Raw genomic sequence first — 18,575 nt, 5'->3', positions numbered from 1 at the left:
GCCGGGCTGAGCCTGTCGGAATGATGAGGACGGCTAACATTTGTCTCCTGCTTACCAAACGCCAGGCACTGTCCCAAGCGTTTCACAAATGTTAGCTTGTTCAGCCCCCATGGGAAAGGGATGCCGTGTGCCCCATTTTACAAGTGAGAAAACAAGTTCTCTGTGTTTGCCCATCCACCCCTGCGCCAACCACCACTGCTCCGGACATCCCACCAAGCTTCCACGCACCCATCTTTCCAAACTTCCACCCAACCACCCATCTTCCTCGTCTTCCAAACACACAAACGGACCCGTCCTTCCACCCACTCCTCCTTTTTACTTTTTTGGGCCACACTGAGAGGCTTGCATCCTCTCAGTTCTCCAATCAGGGACTGAACCCGGGCCCGGGCAGGGAAAGCACTGAGTCCTAACCCCTGGACCGCCAGGGAAGTCCCCATCCGCCTATCCTTCCATCAGCCCACACATCCTTCCCTCCCAACCGCGCAGACAGAACACGAGAAATCACACACAATCCCAGTCCAGGGCTGTGGAGTTCTTAGCCTCTCTTTTTCTTCTTGGTAGGGGGAGGGGGATGGTGAGGACATGGTGACTGTCGTGCACCGCCCCCCTCTTCCCCGCCAAACACACACAAAATCTTATTTGTGCTCTCAGCTGGGTCACAACCCCTAACCCCCAATAGCATTCTCTGAACTTCCTGATCGCCACTACAGCCCCTATTACCCTCGACGGCTCTGTGACACAAAGAATCTCAGGGAGGGACCCCACATGGTTAGTTCAGGGTCTTCTCTGAACAGTACCTTGGAGAGTCTGATGAAAGCAAAAGACCCTCTTGCCAGAAACATGCATGTGGGCCAGAAACGTTACACGTTCTTTCCCAGGGGGAAGTGTGTCATGGGACACACACATACATATGCACACACGTACACACTTCGTGGGCCCTGGATTAACAAGCCCAGTCTAGAACGGAAACACACGGCCCCGGAGCCTCACACACCAATCACCCTCGCCTCTAGAGCTGGCCCCGGGGACTGCCCCAGAGGCCCTTCCAAGGCTCTTGCTGCGTCGGTGCAGCAAGATAACACACTCTCTCCGGCTTCATATCTCCGCCCACACCCACTGTCTTCCCAGGTCACCAGCTCTGTGGCCTACGAGCCCCTGCCCTTCCCAACCAGCCTAAGGTGGGCAAGGCCTGGCTAGGGAATGACAAGGCAGGATCTGCAGAGAATCTGGAGAAGACGGAAAGCGGGGAGGGAGATCCTGGCTGCAGATGGCATGGAGGTTGGGGGAATGGCCCGAATGACCCAGGGGGCCCAGGCTGGAGAGGGAGGGGCTGAAGGATGTGGCTGAGCCAGGCTCTTCCAAGAAGGAACGTCCCTTCCGGGGAGGTGGACGGGGGACCACGGCCCCTCCGGGAATGAGCGGGATGCTTGGCTGGTTACCTGCGCTACAAACGAATCATGAAGGGAAGGAGGGGGTGTCCACTCCAGGTCTACGCAGGGCCCCCAGCTGGGGACGTGGGGAGCGTCCTTTCGGGGGCCAGCTGTGGAGAGAGAATGAGAGAGAGGCTGTGAGTGGGACAGTCAGTGAAAAGGAGAAGGATGTAGCCAGAGAGACGAGAGGTCAAATACAAGTTTAAAACTACAGGAAACAACACTGTACATTATCACATATATATAAGCAGACACGCCGCACTATATCTACATATACTGTGTGTGTGTGTGTGTGTGTGTACACACACACACACACACACACACACACACACACACATCATGCAATAGTATATAACATTATAGCAAAATACAGTCAGGTCTTGTCATCTGAGGTGCTTATGTCCCATAAGGTCACTGTGAATTTGGGATTATGGCCACTGAGTTGCCGCCCCTGGGGAAAGACGGGGTTAGCTTCCTGCCAGCCTCTGGTCCCATTCTCATCAACCCATCAATATATCCCCTTGGTTTATGTGTGTTTCTGTTTAAAGACACCTTGTTTGGGACTTCCCTGGTGGCGCAGTGGTTAAGAATCCGCCTGCCAATGCAGGGGACACGGGTTCGAGCCCTGGTCCGGGAAGATCCCATATGCCGTGGAGCAACAGAGCCCGTGTGCTACAACTACTGAGCCCATGCGCCTAGAGCCCGTGCTCCGCAACAGGAGAAGCCACCACAGTGAGAAGCCCGCACACCGCAATGAGAGTAGCCCCTACTCGCCGCAAACAGAGAAATCCCATGCACAGCAACGGAGACCCAACTCAGCCATAAATAATAAATAAATAAATTTATTTTAGAAATAATAAAAACAATAAAGACACCTTATTTAATATAAATCGTTGATTCGCTCACACTGAGCTCAAGGCCAACAGCGCTATAACTCATGCCTGAGGGCAGGCCATCTCACACGCGTGCGATTTCTCCAGAGCACATCGCAGCCTTCCTGTGCTTACGAACACTGGGCGGCCCTTCAGCCCTACACGGGAGGCGCCGTCTTTAAGAGCAAAACCACCAACAAAAAGCACAAAAGTGCAAAACAACAGGGCACTAAAGAGGATGCTTGTTTATAGCTCTCGCGCTGAACAGAGAGGCAGAGGGTCGCCGCGTTCGACCTCAGCTGGGAGCACGTGCATCGCGAGACTCAAATAGACTCATGGCTCTGCACACGTCTGCACGTGACCAGGAAAGCGCCGTGAGTATTGATTCGGGGGTTATCAATGTTAGCAAATCGGCGGATTCACAAATATGGAATCCACGAATAACAAGGATTGACCTGATGACAATAATGATGGTGGCTGTGATGATGACGATGATGGTGGCTGCTGGTTTTAAGTACTCTGCACGGATTAGCCTGTTCACCATCTTTGAATCCCTATGAAGCAGGTGCTTTTCGCAGCCCCATTCCACAGATGAGGAAGGCGAGGCTCAGAACGGTGAGCCATATGCCCTAGATCCCTCCAGTGGTCAGTGGTCAGGCTGGGGTCTGAGCCAAGGTAGGCTGACTGCAGAGTCCCCACCCTTAACCACTATCCCACAGACGGTCCTCTCATCATATTGGTTTTTTTTTTTTTTTTTGCGGTACACGGGCCTCTTACTGTTGTGGCCTCTCCCGTTGCGGAGCACAGGCTCCGGATGCGCAGGCTCAGCGGCCATGGCTCACGGGCCCAGCCGCTCCGTGGCACGTGGGATCCTCCCGGACCGGGGCACGAACCCGCGTCCCTTGCATCGGCAGGCGGACTCTCAACCACTGCGCCACCAGGGAAGCCCCATATTGTTTCTCTTTTAAATGTGAAGCCAATATGGCCACAGCGTCAAGATAAGACGAAGCTGGGTGACAGCCTTTGTTAGCATTTTGTGAATGCCTGGGATAGCTCAGATCCAAAAAAGCGATAAAGCGAGAGCAGATGGAAGAGAGAGGAGGAACGGGAGCTGCTTCTCCTTTTTATGGAGAGCCCCAGGCCCCAGAAGGATCTAGAAAGCATCTGTCACAAGACCCTGGAACACGGGATCCTGGCCCATCTAGATTCCAGGTGCGCTGCCCTGGACCAGGCAGCTTTGTGAGAGCCGCCAGCTGCATGTGGGTTCTCCCCTCCTCCCTGCCCCACGCTCTGGGTGTGGCCCAAGTTCTGTAAACGTCGGACCAGAAGTAGAGCCAGGAGGTGGGTGTCTCCTGAACAGGGCTCTCCAAACGGGATCTGCGGGTGAATGTCCAGTGGGAGGCTCCAGCCTGTGAGAATCTGTTATCCATGTGTTTTCATTCAGACGGTCACAGCAGAGCAATGGATGAGGGGGACTTTCCGGGGAGAGGGCAAGGCTCTGCATGGTGATAGGGTGTCCGTTACATGGGGGTTTAAAAATTCACAGCTCAGATTTGTGTATGTCAACACATGTCAATTCAACTCATGTTAATTTTACCTTTAAAAAACTGTACAAAATAAATAATCAGCATAGAGTTGTAGTGGGGGAGGAGAGCTAACAGACATGGCAAATGTTGGTAACTGTGAGAGCTGGATGATGGCTACCTGGGGGCTTCAGTACACCATTCTAGTTAATTTACGTCTTCTTGAAAGTTTCCATAATAAAAAGAAAACCATTTGTCAATGATCAGCACGTCCGGGGTTCCTCTGAGTGGGTCCCCCGTTCAGGTGCCAGGGTTGGCATCTATGTCGCTATCAGGTTGATGCCAAGAGGCCCAGCATGGGGTGACAGTCTGGGGTTGGAGTCAGCAGTTCAAATCCCCACTTCCCCATACATGGGCTGAAGTCGGGCAAGTGACTTCACCGCTCTAGGCTTCAGTGTCCTCATCTGTAAAATGGGCACAATCATAGTCCTTATTTTCGCGTACGGCAGTGGAGAGGCTCTTAGGCCTTTAATCCTCAGGTGCAGTAGAGTATTTCGTAAGCGACAGATCCTGTTACACAATCATTTTAGCTGCCATGTGAATCTTACCTAGCGTGGCAACTCCCAAAGCTTTCTGGCCACAGCACAGTCTGGTTGGACAAAAGTCCCCAGGCCCCAGCTTTTCCACCTGGTGCCTTTTGCCACATTTGGCCCTTGAGCACATTTTGAAGGGTTTACACCCAAGGGAATAGAAATACAAGCAAAAATAAACAAATGGGACCTAATCAAACTTATACGCTTTTGCACAGTAAAGGAAACCATAAACAAAAGGAAAAGACAGCCTATAGCCTGGGAGAAGATATTTGCAAATGATATGACTGACAAGGGCTTAATTTCCAAAATATACAAACAGCTCGTACAACTCAATAACAACAAAACAAACAACCCAATCAAAAAGTGGGCAGAACACCTAAATAGTCATTTCTCTAAAGAAGACATACAAATGGCCAACAGGCACATGAAAAGATGCTCAACATTGCTCATTATTAGAGAAATGCAAATCAAAACTACAGTGAGGTATCACCTCACACCAGTCAGAATGGCCATCGTTAAAAAGTCTACAAATAATAAATGCTGGAGACGGTGTAGAGAAAATGGAACCTTCCTGCACTGTTGGTGGGAATGGAAATTGGTGCAGCCACTATGGAGAACAGTACGGAGGCTCCTTAAAACACTAAGAATGGAGTTACCATATGGAAGGGTTTACATATCATTTGATTATGCACATGGTCCGACTTAAACTGCCAGGTACCAGGTCTCCTTGGGTCCTTCCAAACCCCTGTTGTTACCCTATTTGTTAGGTGAGATAAACGAGGCTAAACAGAGTGTTGAATGGGAGACCATGGGCTGCACACAACCAGTGATACGTGCCCCCTGCCCACTCATGCACAGGGCTACCCGGGATCCTGCAGCTCTCAACCTGGCAGACAGAGGGCGCCTTGAAAGACACAAGTGAACCCACTAAGAGTGGAAAGACAGAATTTGAATGCTGTCTGGATACCTGATGATACTGAGAAATTGTGATTAAGATTCCAGGTATAACAATGGCATCGTGGTTTTGTTTTTCTGCTTTTTTTCCTTTAGAGTCCTTACCTTTTAGAAACACATCCTAAAATACGTAGGGGTGAAATGATAAAATGTCTGTGATTTACTGCAAAATAATCCAGTTCTGGGAGTTCAGGGGCATACTGACCCACGCTGTCCAAAACGGAAGCCACTAGCCATGTGTGACTACGCGCATTTAAGTTCAAGCTAATGAAATGAAATTAGGGCAGATGACTTGAGTAGTTATTTGTCCAAAGAAGATATACAAATGGCCATAAGCACAGGAAAAGATGATCAACACCACCAATCATTAGGGAAATGCAATCAAAACCACAGATGCTGCCTCACCCCCATTAGAATGGCTACTATCAAAAAACCAAAAATTAACAAGTCTTGCCGAGGACCTGGAGAAACTGGAACCCTGGTGCTCTGTTAGTGGGAACGTAAAATGTTGCAGCTGCTGTGAAAAACACTTTGGCGGTTCCTCAAAAAATTAAAAATAGAATTAGCATATGACCCAGCAAGTCCACTTCTGGATATATACACAAAAGAATTGAAAGCAGGGTCTTGAAGACATATGTATACACCCACGTTCACAGCAACACTATTCACGAGAGCCAAAAGGTAGAAACAACCCAAGTGTCCATCAACAGATGAACGGGGAAGCCAAACGTGGTGTCTATTTACAATGGAGTATCATTCAGGGAGGAAATTCTGATACAGGCAACGGCATGGATGACCTTAAGCTAGGTGAAGTGAGTCAGTGACAAAAAGACAAAGATACCATCTGATTCCACTTATGACGGAGAGACAGGAAGTAGAATGGCAGTTGCCAGGGACTGGGGGCAGGGGAGGAGAAACCGGGAGTTATTGTTTAGCGGGTGCAGACTTTCAGTTCTGCAAGATGCTACAAGTTCTGGAGAAGGATGGGGGTGAAGGTTGCACAACTATGCAAACGCACTTCATGTCGCTGAATCGCACACTTCGAAATGGCTGAGATGGTAAGTTTTGTTATATATATTTTACTGCAATAAACAAATGGGAAAAGAAGGGAACAGTGAGGAATATGAAAGTTGTAAATAAAAAAGATTTACCTTAAAAGTGTAAAGGAAATTAAACATTTAGTTCACGGTCACGGTGGCGGCATTTCGTGGGCTTGACAGCCACACGTGGCTGGTGGCTACCACACAGGACGCCGCAGATCTAGAACATTCCCTTGGTGGCAGAAAGCTCTCTTGGACAGCGCTGGTCTGTCAGAGTGGCGGAAAACTGAAAATTGGCAAAGAGTTGGTTGATGGGGTCCATGTTTTACTATTCTACTTTGCACATTTGTGGTTTTCCAAAATGAAAATGTTTTACTTTGAAAATACTTGAACATCAAAAAATCATACGTCTCTCTGAGTTTTTATTGTCTGTCTCCCCCACCAAAATGTCAACCCCCCCCAAGGACAGGGATTTTTGTCTGTTTTGTTCCCTGTGGGACACCCAGAGCCTGCACAGAGCATGGCACATGGTAGGGTGTCACTAAATATTTGTGGGGTGAACAAATGAGTTTGCACAGGGGGTTAAACAAACCCAATCATTCGTTCGAAGAGCAGCCTGGTGAGAAAGGCATTTACTGATCTCCCGCTCTGTGGCCAGCATGGGGGAGAGCTGAGGATACCGTAATGAACAAAAGCAGACCCAGTCCTTGACCTTGGGGAAGATCATGACTAGTGGTTCTCAACCAGGGGTGACATTAGACGTCCCTCTCCTTCCTCGACACACACATACTCAAAAAGCTTTTGAAAAAGTGACCAGGGGAGGCGGGGGACACACAATGAGCATGCGAAGCTGCAACCCCAAATTACGCACAGGGGAGTGGACGTCTTGCGTTCCTTCAGAGCAGAAGCTTTAAAAGCCATCGCGTGGTTCTGCCCAAGTCCTGGCATGACATGGATACGTGGACAGAGCCACAGCCAATGCACGAAGCTCGGACACATGAGCGAGAGAGGAGCCTTTGCTGTTGTCAGCCACTGAGATTCAGGGCTCACTCATTACTGCAAATCACTCAGCCGAAGCTGACTGATACATCTCGGAAGAGCCCACCCTGCCCCAGGGCTTCCTTGGTATCAGGCCCTGGGCTAACCCCACATCTCTTGATTCCTCCCAGTCGCCGGGGAGGCAGGAGGAACGTTTCCCACAGCGCAGGAAACTGAGGCTCCCAGGGGTCAGGACACTTGCCCCAAACCACACTGTGAGGCCAGAATTTGAACTCAGACCCTGTGATTCTGAAGAACCTCATTCTCCACCACTGGGCTATAAAAAGCAGGAAAAGCTGGGCTTGCGAAACCACAACCAGCTCAAGAGAACAGCCATGATGCAACAATGACAAAGTGTCCTTCCAGAAAATCGTGTGAATTCCTCCGGCACTTGGAATGCCATTAGAGTTTTGCGTTGTCATCAGGAGTTGTGCAGAAGCCAGGCTGCTGAGCAGGATACAGAATTAAAAGTCCCCGCGAAGCTCCAGAAACAGGCTAATTTTAATTTAGATTTAATTTAATGCTAGTAACCCTCGGGTTATTTGCAAGTCATAAAAATGAAAGTCGACGGAACTCTACCATTTGCTGATGGGAAGTGATAGGTGGAGAAGAGGATGTGGCAAAGTCTAGCTGTTGCTTTTCCAAACACCGTTTCCCCACCTCTCCTCGCCCTGCTCACAGAAGCCTGGTGCTGCTCGGGGTAACCCCTGCCAATTCCAAGATGTAAACAAACGCTGTTCTGAGTCAGTCAGTCTTTTTCAAACTATGGGTCATGCCTTTGAGGGTTGTGAAATCAAATTAGCAGGTTGCGACAAGGAATTTTTTTTTTTTAGTTAAAGAGTATAGGGTCAAATGGAATGGGATAGAATAGAAAATACTAAAAAGCATCACACAGGGTAAGCAAAAGGACCAGTTTGTGATACTGGTTTCAATTATGTGTGTCTCTGTGTGTACATACTTCCTACTGTGGGTTGTGGCCAAAATAGCTTTAAAATAATTGGACGAGGCCGGGGCACTGCTATCCCGTTTATCAGCCATTCACTTTCCCAGGCTTCCTAGCAGCTAGGCTAGCCATAGTTTTGCAAATAAGGAAAAGCCAAAGTGTACAGAGCTGGGTTCTGCTCAATGAATCTTATGGGGAAGACAGAATTTGGGGAAGTTTTTCTTCCAGAATATAAAGACAGAGCTTCTCTAGGGAGAAAGTCTTTTGCTTCTTGCTTCCAGCTTTGAATACAGTTGAGAAGACTGGAGCTGTGGCAGCTATTTTGCAATCATGAGGCAATAAATCTGAGGCTGATAAGCCTACCTGTGGAGGATAACTGATGAGAGGAGAGAAAAAGCCTAGGTTCTTAACAACTCCTCATGGGTTGCCTGCCTCCAGACTTCTTAATCCTTATAGTTTAAGCCACTGTTAGGTTTTCCATTATTTGCAGTCAAACACAACCTGACACAAACGAGTTGGCATTTCTAGACATCTTTGCAGCCCATCACAAGGACTCTCAAAGCCTTCCGTGGGTCAAGGACTGTACTCTGTGAATCCGCTGATTGAGAAGAGAGGCCCAGCAAAATGAGAGAGGGCTGATGGTAAGGGGATCTGAAAAAAAGTCCACTGGGGCCAAAAACTCTTCTTCTCCCTAGTCCCATGTTTAGAGCTCCTCCTATTTATTATCCAACCCTTGAACTTGGGCTGGCCTTTTGACTTGCCTTGGCCAACAGAATGTGGTGGAAGTGATGGTGTGCGTTTCTGAGCCTACTCTTTGCCCAGCTGCCATGTGACAAAGTCCAGGCTAGCCTTTTGGAGGACAAGAGACACATGCCCATCACCTCTATCATCCCAGCTCACAGCCAGCCAAGCCCTAGAAGCAGAGCCGCCTAGCTGACCTACAGCTGTACACACCCAGGTAAGACAGAAGTAGCCAGAGGTACCCAAGGCCAAATTCCAACCATTAGAATCACCGTTTTGTTTTAATCCACTGTGGCGCATTGTGTTTTCCAAAGATGGCTGAAATAATGTCTCCAACCTCCCATGATCTACCAAAGTGCGATCTTGCCAGTCCTCTTGAATTGAGGAAACTTTGTGCCTCCTTCAACCAGGACAGTGCAACAGAAGTGCCACTATGTGACTTCTGAAGCTAGGTCATAAGAGTCAATTCAGTTTCTGCCATGTCCACCAGGACATTTACCCTGGAAGCCCTAAGCCACCTTAATAGAATTCTGACCGCTCTGAGGCCACCACGCTATGGGGAAGCCTAAGCTAGACACATGGACAGACCATGAGTAGATGCTTTGGTTGATGGTCTTATCTTCAAGTCATCCCAGCCCAGGTGCCATTCATGGCATATGAACAAGCCCTCAGCCCCCAGCCTGCGAGTCTTCCCAGCCAAGACCGCAGACATCATGGAGCAGAGACCCACTATGTCAAATTCCATGTCAAATTCTTGGCCCATAAAACCTGTGAGCATAATACAATTGTTCCATTAAGCTGCTACATTTTGGGGTAATTTGTTAAACAGCAACAGTAACCAGAACAGCCTCTAAAGTTGGGGGTTATTTGTTATGTGGCAGCAGCTAGCTGATACAGCCCTCTCTAGAGACTAAGTACCAACTTTGACCTCACACCTCTGACTCACCCAACTCTTTCTTTTTTTTTTTAAATTAATTCATTTATTTTTGGCTGCATTGGGTCTTCATTGCTGCATGCAGGCTTTCTCTAGTTGCAGCGACGGGGCTATTCTTCGTTGTGGTGCACGTGCTTCTCATTGAGGTGGCTTCTCTTGTTACGGGGCACGGGCTCTAGGTGCACGGGCTTCAGTAGTTGTGGCACGCGGGCTCAGTAGTTGTGGCTCACGGGCTGTAGAGCGCAGGCTCATTAGTTGTGGTGCACGGGTTTAGCTGCTCCGCAGCATGTGGGATCTTCCCGGACCAGGGATTGAACCCATGTTCCCTGCATCGGCAGGTGGATTCTTAACCACTGTGCCACCAGGGAAGTCCCTCACTCAAGTCTTACCCATTCCACCTCCCAAATCTCTCCACTTTATCTCCTCCTCTCCATGACCACTATTCCTGCCCAGATCCAGGCCTCACCATCTCTCTTTTCATCTATCCATCCAGCCAGACTTTTGGGGAGAGAGAAAGAAAGAGCTATTTGGAGAGCAATTAAAATCGACACCACCTTTATGTTCAGTGACCTTTAGAGTTCTAAAATCCCTGAATTAGTTTAACAACATAAAAGCGTGCCCTGTAAAACTTGGATTGCTCATAAAGCAACTGGTGTCTAGCTCCTAAAAGCCTTGTTTACACAGGTAGTCACACACTAGAAATGTTTGGTATGTTCTCTCTCTTCCCTTTTTGCCATTCACCGCTCTCCTAAATGCAGCTGTAAAGCCACAGACTTGCCGAGAAAATCAGGGATCTGAAAAGGTTGTTGAATTTTTTCTTAATACGAGTGTATAAAAAACAGGGGGGAGATTCTGAGGAGTGAAACAGGTAACGGGGTGGGGTGAAGGGAACAAGAGCAGGGATTACACTGACCGGACACAGAGCTGCCCAGGGCATCAAGCGAAAGAGAACACTTCAAGTTCAGGAAAAAATGGAGTTAAGAGAAGTGAAGGGGAAAGAAAAGTCCCTACAACATTCCACACATGCTTTAGACCACTTGTTCCTAAACGTGGGCAGGCAGAATCACCTGGAAGGCTTTTAAAATAAAGAATGAAAAGAATGGATTTCAGAATCAGCAGGTTGGGGGCAGGGGCGGTGGGGGGGGGGGTGCTGAAAATTTGCATTTCTCACAAGTTCCCAGGTGCTGATGCTGCTGGTCCAAGGACCACTGCTCTAGAAGCTTTCGTCTCTTTAGTTTTCCTTCTGGGGCTCTTGCTCTTGCACAGAACACAAGCCACCAGTTCCTAGCCAGTGTCCAGGCCCCTGACAATGTGGCCTCACAGGCTCCTCTCCGAGGCTCAGGAGGGTCCAACATCCAGTCTCAGTCTGATATCCTTTTAAACAGAACTTGGATTTGGTTCCATTCAGCAATGTACCCTCCTAAGAGGATGACTCACGGTGAGTATAGGCCTTTTGCCCCTTTGCCAGAAACTTCCTTTCTCAGCCTCCTTTGCAGCCAAGTGTCGACACGGGAAGATTTTTACATTTGGATAAAAAAGCCAGAGCCTTACATTGGGAAGAATTATTTGGTCCTACTCTTTCCTGCTTGAGAGAATGATGTGAAGCATGGTGACAATGGCCAGTGCTACAGCAGCCGTTTTGCACTCCTGAGGGGGAAGGCCCAGTGGATCAGAGACAGACCCAGCGTCCTGGCAACACTGAGTTGCCAAATATCCCTGGCATGGCCTTCAACTAGATGTTTTGTTCCAGAAGAGAACTAAAAGCCTGAATTAACTAAGGTTAAACATATACCTACTCTACAACCCAGAAATTCCACTCCAAGGTATTGATTTAACGGATGTGAAAAGTATGTCTACAGAAACATTTGTACAGAAATTTTCATGGCAGCATTATTCACAAAAGCCCCAAATCGGAAACAGCACAGTGTCCATCGACTGGTAGATGGAGAAACCAACTATGTTATATCCACACACTTGAACACAGCTTAATAATGAAAGGGAATAAACTACTGATACAGGTGAGGTCATGGATGAATCTCAAATCCACCATGCTGAGGAAAGGAAGCCAGACACAGAAGACCATTCACTGTGAGATCCCCTTGAAGTAAAGTTCTAGTGAAACTGATGGGGAAAAAAATCGGAGGTGTGATTGCTTTAAGGGGGCAGCAGGAGGGGGAGAGGGCTAAGTACTGACTAGGAAGGTCCACGAGGAAATCGTCTGTGATGGTGGAAATGGTCTGTAGCTAGATCTGGGTGATGGTTACATAGGTAATATTCGCCAAAATTCATCAAGCAGCGCACTTAAGGTTTGTGCCTTTTATTATACTTAATTTGTATCCCGGTGAGGCACAGCTTAAAAAAACAAAAAAAACCCCTACACAACCAACTCTTGTGATTCATGGCAGTTATGTTCTACGAAGTTGCCACAAACACTGAATTAGAGAATAAGGAACTATTGCTCCTGGGGGAAATACAGCTTCTCATGAGCCTCTGGTCCCAACATTTTCATCAACCGATCAATACATAACCTTGTTTTTAACGTGTGTTTCTGTTTAAAGACACCTGATTTAATATATACGGCGGATTCATTTGCAGCGAACCCATAACCGACGGCGCCGTAACTCACACCTGAACGAAGCTCATCTGAGACACATCACAGCCTTCTGGAGCTTAGGAACACTAGCCAACACTTCAGCACAATGTTTGGGGGGCATTTTAAACAGTGAAATCAGCAACCAAAAGCCCCAAAATGTGAAAAACGCGGCACTAAACAGACCAAGAAAAAGCCACTTGGCTACAGTGTACGAGCTGAAACAAGAAGACAGAGGATCGCCCTGGTCCATCGCAGCTGGGAACAGGCACGCAGGACGACTCAAATTTTTCACCTGCTCTGCATATGTCCGTAGATGACTGGGAAAGCACCCGGTGTGCTGAGCTGGGGGTTACAAAGAAATTTTAGCAGGTAGATGAAATCACAAATATGGCATGTGGGAACGAGAATCAACTGTACAGGGAAATACCGGTCAAGATTATAGCACATTTATTTACCCTTTACCCGGAGGTTTCACTCTTGGGCCTGATCCTACAGGTACAACCTGACATATCCAAAATTATACATTCAGGAGGTTTTTAGGGCAAGGTGTGTGTCTACCAGCGAGATATTGGAAGTAATCCACGGGTCATCAGTGGAAAACAGGTTAACTAAACTGGGTCCATCTAAATGGGAATACTATGCAGCTGTAAAAAAAGAATGAAGGATGCAAATGGCCAACAAGCCCATGGAGAGATGCTCAACACCATTAGCCACCAGGGAAATGCAAATCGAAACCACAAGTGGAGACTGCTTCACCCACTAGGATGGCTACAACCAAAAAGACAGACAATAATGAGTGCTGGTGAGGATGTGTAGAAAGCAGAACCCTCAGACACCGCTGGTGGGAGTGGAGAATGGCGGGGCCTCAGTGCAAAGTAGTCTGCGAAACTCCCCAAACAGTTAAACACCGTTACCACGTGACCCAGCAATTTCACTCCTACATAGATACCCAAGAGAAATGAATACATGCATTCACACAAAAACTTGTACCCAAATGTCCACAGCGGCATTATTCACAATAGCCAAAAGGCTGAAATAACTCAGATGTCCACCAATGGAGGCACGGATCCACAAAACGTGGTCTCTCGGTATGGTGGGATATTACTCGGACATCAAAAGGAACGAGGTACTGATACACCACAGTACAACACGGATGATCCTTGAAAGCATCATGCTGAGTGGAAGAAGCCAGACACAAAGGACCATATATTGTATGATCCCATTTTATGAACTGTCCAGAATAGACAAATCCACAGAGACAGAAAGATTAGTGGTTGCCAGAGGCTGTGGAGAGGGAGGAATTTGAAGTGGCTGTTCTTGGGCACAAAATTTTTTTTGGGGGGGGGGCGGTGATAAAAATGTTCTGAAACTAGATAGTGGTGATGGTTACACATTATATAATCTTGAATATATAACCTGTGAATATACTAGAAAGTGCTGAATTGTATACTTTAGATGGGTGAATTTCATGGTATGTGAATTATATGTTAATAAAGACGTTATTTTTATTTTTTTGCAGTACGCGGGCCTCTCACTGTTGTGGCCTCTCCCGTTGCGGACCACAGGCTCCGGACGCGCAGGCTCAACGGTCATGCATGGCTCACGGGCCCAGCCGCTCTGCGGCATGTGGGATCCTCCTGGACCAGGGCACGAACCCGTGTCCCCTGCATCGGCAGGCGGACTCTCAACCACTACGCCACCAGGGAAGCCCCAAAGACGTTATTTTTAAAAAAGGAACAAGGATGTTCTCCATATACTGACAGAGAAAGTTCTCCACGACTATTGTTCTGTGCGGAAAGTAAAATGCAGAACAGTGTGTATAAAACGTCACCATCCGCTTAAAGACAGTGGGGAGGAGATACAAGAATATATATTCTAGTAAATCAACTATACATCCACTTAAAAAAAAAAAAGACTATATATCCTAAATGCCTTTCTAGGTCTAAAGAACTTCCAGAAGGATCTCTACAGCACTAAACCCACTTATGAACTAGGAGGGGGACCCAGCAGATGGGACAAAGATGGGATGGAGACACTCCACTGCAAATTTTTCAAAAATAGTTTTTGGTTTTTCAGCCAATGTCCTAACCATTCCAAAAAGCAAAAGTTTTTTTTTAATTTGGTTTTTTTTTTTTTTTTTTTTTTTTTTTTGCCATGCCCCGAGGCTTGCGGGATCTTTGTTCCCTGACCAGGGATTGAACACGGGCCACAGCAGTGAAGGCTCCAAGTCCTAACCACTGGACCACCAGGGAATTCCCCAAAAAGTACATTTTTAAAAATGTGTTAAAAAAAAATAAGAGGACAGTTTCCGCCATCACTCATCAGCGTAAACTGTTACTTGCAGCCGCATGCACACAAACTAAAAAGCTAATTCAGTGGTAAAAGGAAGCACTGGGATTTGAACCCAGACTTCGGGACACCAAATCCTTGGACTGCCTTCCAGGACACCCCAGTGCCTCATTTCCAGTGTCCAGGAAAATGCTGCGAAACTGGGCATCTGCTGGCACGACCTCCCTTCCCTCTACCCTTCCCCGGCGGAAATTCTTTTCTTCCTGAACTTGTCAGGAGCCTTCCCTAATCATGGCCCGATTTCTCTCACATGATGCTTGAGGCAGAACCACTGGGGAGTCCTGAGAAGTGGGAGCCTGAGGTCTACCCCACGAGGGCCAGGGAGTTGGGTGGACAGGTCCTGAGCCAGCCATGGGTTTGTGGTCCTGGTTTCAAGATGCCACACTTCATCCTGTTTCTTAACAAATGCCCTCCACCCTCCTCCAGGGCTTACTTACAAGCAGCATCGTCCGTCTAACCCTATCTGTGCTCACCCCTGGAGGGCTGCAGGGGAGTCGCCAACCGGCCTCTGGCTTCCTCTCGGGTCCCTTCTAAACTCAGCTCCCCACTCGGGCCAAAGAGATCCATTTGATTTGAGGTCACGTCCTTCCCAGGACTCTCCACTGCCCCACTCACTGCTGGGGAGACAGCGGCAAGGACGACAGACATCCCTACTCTCCTGGTGACGTTCTAGGACAGGAGTCAGACCACGAACAAAGACATGGTGCGGAGAGGAGGAAAGCAAGGAGGCGTGCCGAGAGGAGGAAAGCAAGGAGGCGGGAGAAAGGTGCTGTGGGGAGGGGGCGGGGAGGACCGCGGGTGCATTTTTAGCGAAAGTGGCTGGGGCGGCCTCACAGAGAAAGGGGAGTCTGAGCTGACGTGCAGGAGGTAAGGGAAGGAGCGATTCAGACACCCAGGGAAGGGTGGTCTAGGAAGAAGGAACAGCAGATGCAAAGGTCCTGTGGCAGAAACACGCTGGGGATGCTTGAGCGACAGCAAGGAGGTGAAGTGGGGTTGAGGAGACGATGAGGGTCAGCCACAGAGGGCCTGGTGGGCCGTGGTGAGGACTCGGGCTTTTATTCTGGGTGAGTCCGGGGACGTGACCTGACTTGGGTTTTCACAGGATCCCTCCGGCTGCTGAGTGGAGAACAAATTGCAGGAGGTGAGGATGGGAGCAGGGAGCCCAGAGAGGAGGCAATGGTGGCAGGGGAAGAGGCGAAAAGTGGTTGGAGTCTGGATTTGATGGCAAAGCAACAGGGTCTGCACACGGACTGACCAGGAGGTGTAGGGGAAAGAGCAGAGTCAAGGGCCCGCTGGAATCTGAGCCGGACAGCAGGGCAGAGCAGCTAAAAGTGGGCGGCCAGGCAGGATGTGAAGTGCACACGCGCCCTTACGCCAGCTCTCTTGGTTGGTTGATCAAGCAACTGCCCCAGCTAAGGCCATTTCTCGCTAAGGTATTCTGATGGTCCCAAAGCTACTAATTATCTTATTAGGAGAGGGGTTGGCCTCCCGCCCAGGACCATGCAGGGAGGGCTGCTGCTCAGAGCCTCAGAGACAGAGAAAAATAGCTGAGATATGCAAGGCCTTCAAATCTTCCTCACCCAGCGGCTCTTTGTGTGTCTTGTTTCAGAACCTGGCCTTTCCCCAAAGTCTAAACTGAGATTGGCGGTTTACATCTGACTTTGAATCCTTAAACCATCTGGGGGTATACGGTGTAAGGTAGGGATCCCATTTCACCTCTTTCCAAATGAATGACTAGTTTTTGGTCCCCAGCTTGGTTTATCAAGTCTCTCCCTTCCCCATCAATGTGGCCACTGGCCACTCTGGCCTCAGACCAGATGTCCATACTCATCCTGGGCTCTCTGTTTGTTTCCATTAGTAAAATGTCAATTTCTAGTTATTCCCTAATCTCGGAGATAAAACATATTCAGCTGGACAGGTAATCAATAGATGGATTGATGCTGGGCAGAAGGTGATGGACAGTCCAGGCAGCAAGGTGCCTCAGAAGGGTACAAGGTCCCCAAAGCAGAGACCGTGATGTCCCTTTGCTTGACAATACGTTCTCAAGTAACTTGACTTATAGATCACGTTATCAACTTTTAATGAAACTATCCTCACAAAAAGAGACAGAGGGCATAAGAAAGGACTCACAAAGAAACCCAAAGATTAAAAATCATAATCTACGGACACAAAAGGTCACATATCGTATGATTCCATTTCTAAGAAATGTCCAGAAAAGGCAAATCCAGAGACAGAAAGCAAATTAGGGGTTGCCAGGGGCTGGGGGAGGAGAAACGAAGAGAAACTGCTTAATGGGTACAGGGTTTCCTTTTGGGCAACGCAATTATCCTAGATAGGCGGGTTGGCAGGAAACTAGATAGAGGTGATGGTTGCGTAACGTTATTAGCGTACTAAAAGCCACTGAACCGTGCACTTTAAAATGGTTAACTTTTTAAAATTGAAGTATAGTTGATTTACAATGTTGTGTTAGTTTCAGGTGTACAGCAAAGTGATTCAGATATACATATATATATATATATATATATATATATAATTTTTCAGTTGCTTTTTCCCTTATAGGTTATTACAAAATATTGCGTATAGTTCCCTGTGCTACACACTAGGTCCTTGTTGTTTATCTCTTTTATATATAGTAGTGTGTATCTGTTAAGCCCAAACTCCTAATTTATCCCTTCCCCCTCAAAATGGTTAATTTTTATGCTATGTGAATGTTATCTCAAAAAAAGAAAACACAGTTAATGTAAGCAGAAAATAAAGACGATGGTCCCATTCCTATTGTAAGCTGTTCCTATTGCAAGCTCTTTTTAAGCCACATTAAAAAGTAAAATCAGGGACTTCCCTGGTGGCACAGTGGTTAAGAATCTGCCTGCCAATGCAGGCGACTCGGGTTTGAGCCCTGGTCTGGGAAGATCCCACATGCCACGGAGCAACTAAGCCTGTGTGCCACAACTACTGAGCCTGCGATCTAGAGCCTGCGAGCCGCAACTACTGAGCCCACGTGCCACAACTACTGAAGCCCGTGTGCCTAGAGCCCGTGCTCCGGAGCAAGAGAAGCCACTGCAATGAGAAGCCCGCGCACCGCAAGGAAGAGTAGCCCCCGCTCGCCGCAACTAGAGAAAGCCCGCGCAGCAAAGAAGACCCAACGCAGCCAAAAATAAATTAAAAAAAAAAGTAAAATCAGTGATGTTTTCAGCAGAACTGGCAAAAAGTTGACTGAAACTTTAATTATCAAGAACATCATTCAAAATAGAGACTTTAGGTTTTATCATTAGTAATGACTATTGATAAATATAATGCTATTTAAAATGTTTGATTTTTTAAAATCTTCCTCACCTGTTTTTAATGTACATTTTTATGTATTTTTTTATAATGTGCCAAAATGGAGTCATGTACGTATACAGTTTATAAAAAACAGGTGACGGTTAAGGCCTGGACTTTGGAACCAGACCTCTGGGCTCAAATGCCACTTAACTGACGTGTGACCTCAGGCGAGTCACTTCAGCCTCCCTTTCCCTACGGTTTCTTTCTCTATAAAATGGGATTAAAAGTAGCGCCCACCTCAGAG

The 18,575-nt window shown here is 47.8% G+C and overlaps 1 protein-coding gene and 1 long non-coding RNA gene across 11 annotated transcripts in view; one reads left to right on the top strand and one right to left on the bottom strand.

The window, feature by feature from the left end:
* The window catches only part of BICRA (BRD4 interacting chromatin remodeling complex associated protein), a 75,736-nt gene that overhangs the window by 22,763 nt on the left and 34,398 nt on the right, over positions 1-18,575 (bottom strand). For all 10 annotated transcript variants that reach the window (XM_073796076.1, XM_073796075.1, XM_033845767.2 and 7 more), the window contains one exon: positions 1,440-1,540. The gene's annotated coding sequence lies outside the window, so the exon portion shown is untranslated. The remainder of the gene's footprint in view (positions 1-1,439; positions 1,541-18,575) is intronic.
* Positions 6,190-18,337, top strand: LOC141277164 (uncharacterized). The gene is made up of 3 exons (XR_012328054.1): positions 6,190-6,430; positions 14,181-15,776; positions 16,620-18,337. It is a non-coding gene; the product is annotated as an uncharacterized lncRNA (long non-coding RNA).

This window comes from Tursiops truncatus, chromosome 19 (genome assembly GCF_011762595.2).
Source record: "Tursiops truncatus isolate mTurTru1 chromosome 19, mTurTru1.mat.Y, whole genome shotgun sequence".
Classification (NCBI taxonomy): Eukaryota; Metazoa; Chordata; class Mammalia; order Artiodactyla; family Delphinidae; genus Tursiops; species Tursiops truncatus.
Note: the sequence above shows the minus strand (reverse complement) of the source record. Positions and strands in the feature narration are given on the sequence as shown.